The sequence below is a fragment of the Poecilia latipinna genome, unplaced genomic scaffold, assembly GCF_001443285.1.
Source record: "Poecilia latipinna isolate Pla-1442-1.1 unplaced genomic scaffold, P_latipinna-1.0 Scaffold399, whole genome shotgun sequence".
Classification (NCBI taxonomy): Eukaryota; Metazoa; Chordata; class Actinopteri; order Cyprinodontiformes; family Poeciliidae; genus Poecilia; species Poecilia latipinna.
Genome location: NW_015113015.1, coordinates 169,087 through 181,097, shown reverse-complemented (window position 1 = coordinate 181,097; position 12,011 = coordinate 169,087). Strand labels below are relative to the sequence as shown.

Genomic DNA, 12,011 nt, shown 5'->3' with positions numbered 1-12,011 from the left:
AAAGACATAATCACACAAATACTCATGTCTTTCATATAGCTTCAATATACAAGGTTATACATGAAAATACAGGGGAAAAAACATATTTTTGTTACTTTTTTTCAAATAAGCTATTTTGAGGTATGATTTGTGAAGTATTACCCTGCATTATAACATGAAGTTTATATATATATATATCTTGTTTCTTTCTCTTTTCTCACTGCTGAGCCACAAAAACAATTCATTTAGAAAACACCTGGAAGTACAGCTTCCAAAATATGGCTTTTCCAACATATAACAAACCTATATTTAGTCCCAGTGTGGTTTGAAGGACTGACGTGGCCCCAGGGGCAGAAACCAGCGTGATGCTCAAAGACTTCAAACACCAGTGTCAGCAAGCCAGCACTGTAAAAACAGCATGTCAACACCACTTAATACAAACACACTAAAGACGCACACAGCCCCATGCGACAGCTGAAACGAACCAATCAGCAATTAGCTAACAATCGTAGAGGCCAAAAGCCAACAGAGTTTGTAAAGAACTGCACAGAGAGACCATGGACTGACTCTGTGCTGCATCTTAGACATCAACAAAGATGATGGGACAAGCTAGAACACATGCCTTTTAAGGCAATCAAAATAAGCAAACAAAAGCATAAATGTTATCAGGACATTTAAGTAGTAAGGCTTAAGAATAATGCTCTGCTTTAGCTGCACATAATAAATCAGTGAAACGTGATGGTATAACTATAACTGATTCATCAATGAACTGTGCTGCTTTTGCTCTGTGTTAAATAGAGCAAAACAGCGACTTCAGGATCTGTACAATGGTTTTGTTCAGATTTTACATTTAAATAAAGTTTTTGCGCATTGCTTAGTGAAAAAACAGTTCCCTTTTTCCCCTTTTAATTTGTATGACTAAACATGGATTTCTAAAAGACCAGCGCTGTTTGTAACATGCAGCTACAGGTAGACACCAAGTGTCGGACAAGAAAAACACTCACACAAGTGTGTCACCAAGCATTGTTTGGTTACAGAGTGACGATGTAGCACGTGTTTATAAAGTTACGGTTTGGAAACCACAAAAAAATTTCCGTTGCGTCTTTCCCACAGGTTAAATTCCCTTTAAGAAGATGCCATTGAAACATATAGATTAGGCAGAGTTTCCTTGAACTGTATGAGCAGAGACAGTCAGAACTCAACTATTGTAAACCAGTTTGATCATTTGTAGCCAGGGAGGATTTTTAAACCAAACAGATGCACTTTGATTTGCCTTGTTGCTGCAAATGTGCTATATAAAATTACCTTACCTTACTTCTTTCAAGTGAAAATTTACATTTAATAGAGTTTAATTCTTCCAAGGACAAATTATGGATTCTGAGATGTTCTAAAATATATTAGAACATATGTTATACATTGTACTTGCAGATTTCATCATTACAAGTAGAAATTACATTTTAAGTAATCAGAACTAATTTCATTGTTGAAATCTGCGATTAAGATTTTTAAAAGTGTGATTTTTGACCACAGATTTGCATTTTTGCTGCCTGATAAATGATTTTGATACGAGTGTGTTCTTTTTCAATAAAACCAGATTATAAACAAGAAAGACAAACTGGGAAACCAACAAGCTAAAAATAAATACATTATTTATATAAACATCAAATATTAATGCTTATCATGCTCCCAGTGTAACACTACAGAGAACAGAATGGTGATTATGGTAACTTTATTATGTGTAGCAATTAGGGTGCACCAATTTATCGGCCAGCTGATTTATTGGCCAGTTGACTTACCAGTGCAGATTTTCTTAATTTTGGGAGATTTGTGATCGGCTGATACTTGCACGTGAAGCCAATCCTTTCTACCTCAGGAAAGGTCTTAAAATCAACCACTGTCTTTTTCTGCTTTCTTTTGACAGAGATTTGACTGATAGACTTGTCCACCAGGTCATGTCTGCACATTTACAGTTAAAAATGGTCACCCCACTGTTGCAGACTCAGCAACTTTCTTGCTATATTTAGCAACATTTCAGACAAAACAAAATTGTTCATGTATCAGCCAAAATCGGAGTCGGCAGGTCAAGCTTCTTAAAGATTGCTCATCAGTGATCGGCCAGAAAACTGTAATCAGTGCACCGTAGTGGTAAACGCGTTTTAAAGGGTTTACTAAATCCAGTTGTTATTTATACATATTTTGCTTTAGTCTTCTACCTTTGTGTTAGTCATTTAAAACATTGCCACTCAAGCAGAATTTAATCCATGAGGTTTTTTCCTGACTATATAACTGAGAAAATCTAATTACAAAAACGTATGTGGTTCCATATAAAAGTGTAAATTGTGGTAAATAGCCACAATATGTTAAGTTGAAGCATATAACAAAGCCAGCTGGCTGAGATCAGGAACTGTTTGTCGTCTGGCAGCTGTGTCAAATGGCCCACTCTGACAACCATCCCTGAGTGAGCAGTGAGCACCCATCCTGACTACCTTTCTTCCAGCTACAAAGGAAGGATTTCCACTGAGTGAAACAACACAAGCAGCCAGTGAAGTGACTCACTTCAGAGGCCAGTGTCCTGGCTACAGCAGACTAGAGTTACAGAAAGTCACAAGCTGCTAACAAACCGGACAAGAACAGCGACAGATTACATTACAAGGTAAAGTTACAGTCACAGAAAGCACAGGATGTGCGCGTTTGTCTTTTAAAGTGCTTCAGGTGAAGAAGCTAAACAAATGCAATAAACTTCAGCTTTTATAAGGTTGAACTCCAGTGGTGGTTTACCAGAACGGCTAAAGTGGGACCACTGTTTTTTATCATGGAGGCACAGAAGAAAAAAAAAAGAAACAAAAAAGGTCAATATTCCATAATTTAATATATTCAGTGAGCAGACCCAAAGAGCTAAAAGTGCAGCACCTTCATTTTTAATTCACTGTTGAAGTAAAACTATGAAGATAAAAAATAAAATTGGTAAGGAACCAATTAACTACAGTTTCTGTGCCAGCACATATAATCACAATAAACTGATTTAGCACCATCTCTTCAGTACAAAGGCCAAGATTAGTTCTATTGGGGAACCACCCATTACTGAACTCCATCTGTTTGGATACAATTAGCAATTAAAATTTCCAATATGACTTTTAATTTTAGTTTCATTTTAAAGTTACATAAATTATTATATTAGGTTTCTTTGAGTGATTATAGATGCTGGTTATGCTTCCGGTTGAATTAGGACTATCTCCTCTCAACACGAAAGCAAAGATACAAACTTTTTTCATGAAAGGAAACTCAAAACAGAATTAGTCAGTAGTCAAAAAACAGTGCAAGTTTGATTTTGATTAACGTATGAGATGTGAGCAGCTGTTAAGTCAGTACCATCGCAATTTTCTAGCAAATTTAAAAACACATTGCACAAGAATCAGAGGCAGTCTCATTATAAATGCAACATGAGAATAATTAACCTAATGAAACCATATAAAACTTGATTGCTTTCCCTTAGATAAGAGCCCTGCTGGAGCTCTTGGTGTACTATGCTTTAACACAACAGTGGAAAACAAGTGAGGAAAGTAGTGTTTTTTTTCTATACCAACCAATTTGACTGGGAGTTGGAAATTGCAATTCTTCTTCTCTCTTTATTGTCAAATCTCAGGTCGACTTCCTCTATGTTTAGCATCATTGCTGAAGCTAAACACATTTCCAATACTGAAACCTTTTTTCTTGACCCTTCACTTCCACTGCAACTACATGACAAAAATGGAAAATTCAGACAGAATTATATGCAGAACATAGCCATGGTTAGGATTTAGTACTTTTGGTGTTGCCCTAGACCTTCAGGGTTCATGTCAAGCTTTTAAGATTCATTGGATCTTCTCTGCTTTATATTTTAACCATCTCTGTTGATTTTAAAAGTAGAATATTTAAAATATATACATCATCATACGCAATCGTATGAAAAAGCAATTTCTCCCATCAAATCCAAATGTGAAGAATTTGCTAGAATATTTTACAGCGTTTGTATTTCAAGAAACCAAAGCGACTACAATCTCATAAAACTGACCAGCCACAGATTGCGAAAAAATAAATAAAATCAAGAACTCCGGCATTCGCAATTCCTCTTAAAAATTAAATGTATTATAAAATATATTTCAGACCCATTACAGTTACATCTTTGCATACACAAGCGATGTAACAGAAGTTGTGGGTTGAACTTTTAGAATCCAAGATCAATTTTTGGTTTTGTTTGAGGTCTGGCCTTCCTATTATTTTTTGTTATTTTATGAAGATAATAGCAAATAAAACTGAAAAAAAAAATGTGCTGATGGTTCTTTGATAGAGGCAGAAGTTTTGAACAAAACATAAAATAAAGGAATTTACTGGTAATCTGCACCAAAGTACAGCCCTCTAACCCTATTTTATAAAGCTCAAAAAGTGCTTAAAAATACACGTTGTTGGCTAACATGATATTAGATTAAAAATGGTGGATTGTTGTTATGAAAATAATAATCAGATTCTGTAGATTTTGATCCAACTGCAGAGGAAAAATTGTCTGATTCTGATCTCTAGCTGATTAATTGACACACCTCTACCTTTCACTTTCATTTCTAAAATATTTTCATTTTTATAAGAACTAACCAATTTGAACATACACTTCAGATGCACCAATTTCTTGCATTGTTTTAAATATTTTAGCAACATCTTTATGAATTAGAGTCGAGTAATTTAAGATTTCACAATTCTTGATCATTTTCAAAAACCCAAACCTTTTTTTTTATGTTACCCAATACAATATGTAACTGAACACGTATTCTGACCTCCTATCTGTCACGAATAATCCTGCATTTATCTCTCCCCCTCATTTCCCGAATCATGCACCCGTGTTTTCCACTCTCCTGAGCTCTCTGTGACAATCATTCGCTTTAATCGTTTTCATGCCTCTCCCCGTCCTCACCTCCTTCCTCCTCCGCCTTTCAGCTGGTTGGTTTGAGATTGTTTCTGACAACTCCAACCGTGAGATTTGTCTACAGAGATGCTCACACACCCATTTTTAGGACATAAATTTGTGCATAATGGGCATCCTAACGCTTCAGAAATGTGCATGCACCCAAAGAAGACGAGAAAGCTCCAACTTTTGGATGTGTCCTTTGTCCTTCACACTTGAAATGGATGGCTAAACTGTCTCACTAGCATGCGGTCAAACTCTCCAGAGCTCTGCTAATGAGCTAATATTGGAGCCAGGTGTGCTGAAGCACAGAGGCATCTAAAATTCACAGGACATCGACCCCTGAGAACTGGAGTTTGAGATCACTGCCTCAAAATGCTATTCTTTGGCCTGTGAGACTGGGTGGCCATTATAAACAAAAGAAGAAAACATGGAACAGTGATGAGCATTCCCAAGAGTACCTAAATTACTTCAAAAGAGAACCAAAGGCTCATCCATGAGGTTACAAAAGAAACCAGAACAACCTCTGAAGCTTTCTCTTCAGTTTTCTGTTATAAACCAGCAAAGACGAACTATCTTTGAGTTTTCTCTGCCGGTTCATAAATCATGAGTGAAGAAAATGCTCTCCTGTACAGTTGTGAGTTTACAAGAGAAAAAAGGCTGGCAGTGAGGTATGGCAACAGGTGTCCTGCGCCATAGACATCATAATTTCTCCCATACTATTCTTTTTTTAAAACGATGGATGGAAACAGTTTTGAGACGATGGAATAGGAAATGGAGTCTAAAAATCCATTTTCCCATACTTTTCCTGAGCTGAAAAAGGCTATAACTTCATTTCCAGGCTTCTAGGAACCCTGCAGCATAGCTCTGCTACTCCCTGCCACTGTTTTCTAATATCCTTTCTTCACCTGACAGCAAACCAAACAGACCCTCTAACAAACTAAACTTATTTCATTTTTTATGTTCTCATCTTTTCCTCTATGGGCTAAGAAAAGAAAGGATTATGTTTTGTATTCTGTAACCTGAAATGGTTTTCCTGTCGCCCTCCCCACCCCACACTTTGCTCCCTTTCCTCTCTCATTGCCTTAATCTCCCAAACATCTCTCTTCTTATCATCTCCCTCTCTTCTGCTTCATCCCTGGCTGTCATGGAGCAGCAGAGAATTATATCTGCTGAAACCACAGTTGTGGTGTGAGGAGCAGCAGTTAAGACGACAAGAACCATCTGATTCTGGATGGCTGCAGAGGAAAACGAAAGCTCTTAGAATTACACATCCCGCTTTGATCACAGGGATGAGTGCCATCATCTGCTGGATCCATGCACGGTGCATGCATATGTATGGCACCATCCTAAAACCTACTACTCGCACAGTCAGCTTGGTTAGTACTTCTGTCTGAGTAAACAGTTCGATGACTGTTGCAACAATACTTTTCTTTTATTGTTTTGGGCCCCCTGACCCCCATCAATTGCCTCTTCACCCAGGCTCCAGCTTTTATTTCCTCTCATTTCTGAGTGCTAATGCCACCCAAGTGCCAGCCAGAGCAGCCTTAATCAATTCACTGTCGTCAGCAGCAATGATGCCTTTCAACTCTCTTTTTAAATGAGATTTGCACCAGAAAGAGGCACCGGCCGGCTGTATTCACAGTCAGGAGGCTCCTTCAGTTCTCTCAAGTTGGCCCTCTCTGATGTATATGTGTTCATGCCTGCGTGAGTTTGCGTGTTTGTGTGCGTGCGTGTGTAAGTGTGTGTTTAGTATCTCCAGAGTTAGATGCAGCAGATGCTACGGCGGAGGGGAGCCACATATCAGCCTTGATTTTCTGTGATTAGCATATCAGCAGCAACCTATCCCCCCCCCCCCATTTCTTTCAACGCATGATGTCAGAAATTGATGATCTGCATTAACACAGCATGGCTAACAGCCCTAAAGCTTACTGAACAAGACTGAGCCAGTGTGGAGAAACAAAAACAACAGGGAGACTCTAACAAAGCACAATGTTAGCTTTCCTGGAGCATGTCTAGAAGTTAAATTTGCTGCCAAACCGAAATGAAATGCGTCATGTGACTATAAAATCTTGCACAACAATTCCTGTCTGGAGAATATCCACAACAAGGCTGATGCAAATGATAATTTCTATTTTACGATTGTGAAATATGGAGGCTCCACTGGGCGCCACAAACACACATAAGGTCCCACAACAAAGGCTGAAGTTGTTTTTATTTTTTAAAATACAATAAAAGTAATTATTTGGGGATATAACATCTCAGTCCCCAAAGGCAGAACTGTAAACTCCTCCTGTCTGTGTGGTTTTTTTTTGTTGTTTTTTTTTTAACCATATCCCAGCACCCCCAAAAACTCCAAAGTAAACAGAAACCTCTACAGTAAATACACTACGTTCTTGGAGTCATATATAACTTACTATATCCGAGTCCGTGAGCTTCTGTCCTCCTTCAAATACGTTCGGTGGAGCCAGGCTCTAAAACAAGGCAAACTCCTCAGCTCGGGCACGCATGGTCCTCTCACGCCCAGATGTCACAAGCTGGTCCGACCTGTATGAGCAGTTGACGCTCGCTCCGCCGCTGCGCGAGCTTCCCTCAACCAATGACACCTGCCATGTGATAAGCGTGATGCCTTCACTGACTCTTCGGGAATACTGCACTAAACTTGAAGGAAATAGGATATATATTTACAGCCCATATAAAACGAAAATAAAACCACTACGAAGGTTTCGAAATATGTTTATAATATTTAAACTTATTTTTGCCTCTAACATCGCTAACTAGACACAATATTTAGATTTTGCGTATGGGAAGGAAAATTACTACTTTCATATTAAGTCGATTTAGTAGACATTGCCATCTAGTGACACTATAAAAGAATTGAAACCACCTGCCCTGAAACGGTGTTTACTGGCTTTTCACTTTAGTTTTTACCTTTCTTAAAGCCTGCTGATGTTATTTGTTCAAAAATGTAATTTTTGTTTTGCCTGACAAGGCGGCTAAATATTGTAATATGTACTAATGTGTAGGATGTTTTCGTTCTCATTCCATGTAATTACATTTTAATTAATTATTTTTTGTTTAATAATATGTTAACTAGAATATGTATCTTCAAAATTATATAATATTGTGTACGTTTGAAAGATTGTTTTTGAATAGTTCTTGGACATGGAAGTAATCCATAAGAATGTTTCCCCACAATCAGTGAAGTACACAGATTGGACAAAAGGTAAACCTTTAAACCTACATCCAACTTTTATTTTAACTGAAATTTTAATTGTTGCTTATGAAAAATGGAAACACTATGTATAATTTTTCTACGCCCACATTTGCACAGTGCCTTTTTCTTGGTACATCACATAAAATCTCATTAAATACATTGGAAGTCATGGTTCTATCAAGAAAGGAAATGAAAAAAATCAGAGGGGTATAAATCCTATTGTGATTCCATGCATTTTGAAATCGCAACATAGTGTAAATTATTAATATGGGCACAAAGTATATAAAAAAAATAAATATTTGTAATCACTGTTGTAGTAGTACAGGATGTTCCAAAATGTGTTTTAACTTGCCAAAGCCTCTTAACCTCCCAGCACAGATCACATCTAACTGTGTGCAGCTTCTGTGCACCGTTACAAAAGAGGATGTTTGACAGCAGTCACTGGATCATTCAGTGGATAGGTTTAAGGAGCTCAGTGCAGATCTGAAAAGAGGATTGCAGAGAGCCACTTTTAAAAAACTGCAGATCATCTGTTCAAAACTGCAGAAGACTGTGCAGAACTTGGTGTCACCTCTTTGCCAAGGTGTGAATTATGTGAAAGTATTTCTGCTAGAATATATGGCAACGGATGGAGTTGTAAACTGCAAGTGACAACCAAAAATGAAACCTGTTTTTCCTATTCACGTTTTTAAGCTGCATGAATCATTTGTGCTTTTTCAGAATCCAGTTACTGAAAATATATGTAGTAGTATATATATATATGTAGTAGTCAGATTATATATGAAATGTCTATCATAACTTTATAATTACATCAAACAAAAAATTCATGTATAATATGGAATATAGTAATGCATCAAATAGCTGCATCATTAACAATTTCTATTAGTAAGTAAGAGGATAACATACTAAAATTGTGTATATTCCTGATTACATTAACATTAAATAATGACAGGGTTAAAAAGAAATGTGTGCATTATGTTTCATGGGTGTGTCATTATTTAAATAAAACCTCAATCATGCCACATTAAAAAAAAATCACCTAAGCAAGAGAAGCTCATAGCATGTATGAATATATACCCAGTAGGAGGCGTAATTGTGCAAGATGGATGAAAAATAATACTTTTTTCTTGAAGTCTTAGATGATGAGAAATATAACACACATTTTAAACATTAAAAACGCATTCCAACTTAACACTAAATTGCTAAATGAAATTCTACATCTAAAATAGATAAATAAAAATCGAAACTGAGAACAAAATGTAAAATAAAGAATAGTAAAAATATTTAAGTATATATAAAATATATAATTTGATCCACACTAAATAGAAGTATGCAAAAAGACGGTAAATAAATCTATTTAAAGACTGAAAGTAATCATAAGGGCTATCGGGCAGATCGCCAGCTAAATGGCCTGTTGCATTGTGTTTTTTCCGTAACACGTTCACACACAAATTGGCCTCTGCATTCCGTTCAAATCTCACCATCATTGGCTAGCTACCGCGTCCGTCACACTCCACCATCCTGAACTTGCATCTGATTGGCTTGAGCGACGCCGACGGCAGAATGGCGAACTCCATTGGTTGAAAAACTAGGTTAGTGGTCCGACAGGCATGACGGCGAAGAGAAACTAGGTCACCGATTGAAAATCGTTTATGTCACAGTTCTCTGTGTTGCTATCACATATTACGAGCGAGTTTCAATGGACAGACGGACTTTATCGCACATGTAAGTACAATATGCTGTCGATTTTGTGCTTTATTAATAACAAGCATCTGCGGCTTTACCGGGCGTTTAATCCGCGATGGATATCGTCGATGTTTTCCCAGCTCTGTGGTCATGTCAGTGCGGTTTTGTGGAGCAGAAGGAGGGACGTTAGCTCACTGGCCAAGTCATGACAGTTTGCGTTCCGCTGCTAGCTGTTACAAAATGCTAATATTAGCCAATTAGACAATTTGTACATGTCGAGAAAAGATGAATACAACACTATTGTTCCGGGAGACGGTTTCAGCTGTTGCCAGAAATTGTTGAGACTTTAATTATGTTCGGGCACAGGTATGTGCCGGTCGAAATGTTAGCCAGGCATGACCTCAGTTTTCACTGCTGCTAGCACGCTAGCAATGTAAACAGGCCTTGGTGGGTATCTAGTACACCGTGTCTTCGAGAGCATCTATCCTGCTGCGATAACTTTTGAACTCCCAAACCAGTGAGGACACGCTACTCTGAAAGGACAGACTCATATTTTTGGTTATAAAACGTCATGACACATCAGAGGTTTTGGCTAAGGCTATAGATATATATTTAATAATAAAAATGTGGCGACCACTCTTTCTCCATAATTTCGTGAGGGCGATAAATCAGTGCAAATTCGTCAACTTTAAAATAAATCATTGATATCATGTTCACTGTGTAATATTATGAGCATAAGCTTGTTTCTGTTTTCTGTTTAGACAAGGATTTGACTCTGATTAATTTATTGCTGTGGATAAAATACGTATTTATGTATGCGAGTTTATTCTGAAGGAGAACAAAAAATAAATGAGAAAAAATTATAGCTTATACTCTAGCCTCTAAAAAGTTATGACCCAAAGCAATTAATACAAAAATCCTTATTGAAAGAAATGATCAGATATTGGTGTGACAACAAACTGCCTTGAATGAATGTTTTGCATTCAAGTAAATGCCACCCAATTGATCTGCCATGGACTTCTTATTTAGCACAAAAGATCACCTTCATAACTGGATAATTTAATATTTTCATATTTAAAAACAGCACAACATAATATTCTGCCTGGAAACAAAACATTCACCTTGCCATTTTAACCCCAACTAGGAAATTAATTTCTTTTTTTTTGGATCTTGAAACTGGATCTTTTGTGGATTAATTAGGATATGACTTGAATTGACTGTTTTTTGCTATATATGTACATGATCTAAAAACCATTTGATCGTCTTACAGGTTTCTAACCAAAACATCATTAATTAGCCCCATCTGCAAAATTGATTAAAAATTGATAATGGCATGGAGGCTTTTGTGTATTTATGTCACCACTGGGAATTCTCGCAATTGTGACCTGAAATTGCAAATTAAAGTTTTTTTTTTTATTTTTTTTTTAAGGATACTTAAATGAGCAGTATAATCATCAATAAAGAGGTCAGAGTACCATTGGTACCGCTTGAGTTATCAACACCTAAAATGAGAGTTTCAAACACTTTAGTTTTTTTTTGTGCTTTTTTTTTTTTTTTTTTAATAAACTTCACAGAAAAGTGAAAATATCTTGAGAACTCTGCACTACCTGCAGTGTGTGATGGACCAGGAAAAGTGTGGGTGGCAACTTTTACTGTATTTACTGGACTCTGCTAATGACCTCAAACGAAACTTAGTGGTGTCCCAGTTAAGTGGAAGTTGATAACCGACATGCTTGGTCACCGAGCTAACGCATAATAACATCACAAACTAGTAATGATTTCCCCTGGATTTTGAACTTGCAAACGCTGCAGCGACATGTTTACTCGAGGAGGCTCTACTGTGTGAAGGCTTTTAATGTGAAGCAAACGTGCTAAACAACATTTTGATGGTGCTTTTGGTTTTATGTGGCAGGTGGCCATATTAACATTTGAAATCAGGATTGGGAAGAAACGTAGGAACGTATGAATTTCCAGCTGGGAATTCTAGTTTCATTGGACCTTTTTACTCTGGTTTTCCAATTTGAAACATTAAATTTGTAAACGTGTAAGTAAAATGGATTTTAATAAAGTCCTTGTCATTTTATTTCAACTACGTGTGGCTCATACCAGTTGGATTGTAAAGTCTACAACTTTTTTTTTTTTTTTTTTTTTTTTTTTTAAAAAGGAATTTTTTTTTTGGCTTTTTTTTTTTTTCTG

The 12,011-nt window shown here is 36.8% G+C and overlaps 2 protein-coding genes across 5 annotated transcripts in view; one reads left to right on the top strand and one right to left on the bottom strand.

The window, feature by feature from the left end:
• Positions 1-7,518, bottom strand: part of ppfibp2b (PPFIA binding protein 2b) — a 73,658-nt gene extending 66,140 nt beyond the window's left edge. For 2 of the 3 annotated variants that reach the window (XM_015037252.1, XM_015037253.1), the window contains exon 1: positions 7,330-7,518. The gene's annotated coding sequence lies outside the window, so the exon portion shown is untranslated. The remainder of the gene's footprint in view (positions 1-7,329) is intronic. The other variant, XM_015037254.1, reaches the window with a different exon arrangement.
• A 2,200-nt stretch (positions 7,519-9,718) lies between these two features.
• Positions 9,719-12,011, top strand: part of bmal1a (basic helix-loop-helix ARNT like 1a) — a 33,488-nt gene continuing 31,195 nt past the window's right edge. For both annotated transcript variants that reach the window (XM_015037247.1, XM_015037245.1), the window contains exon 1: positions 9,719-9,854. The gene's annotated coding sequence lies outside the window, so the exon portion shown is untranslated. The remainder of the gene's footprint in view (positions 9,855-12,011) is intronic.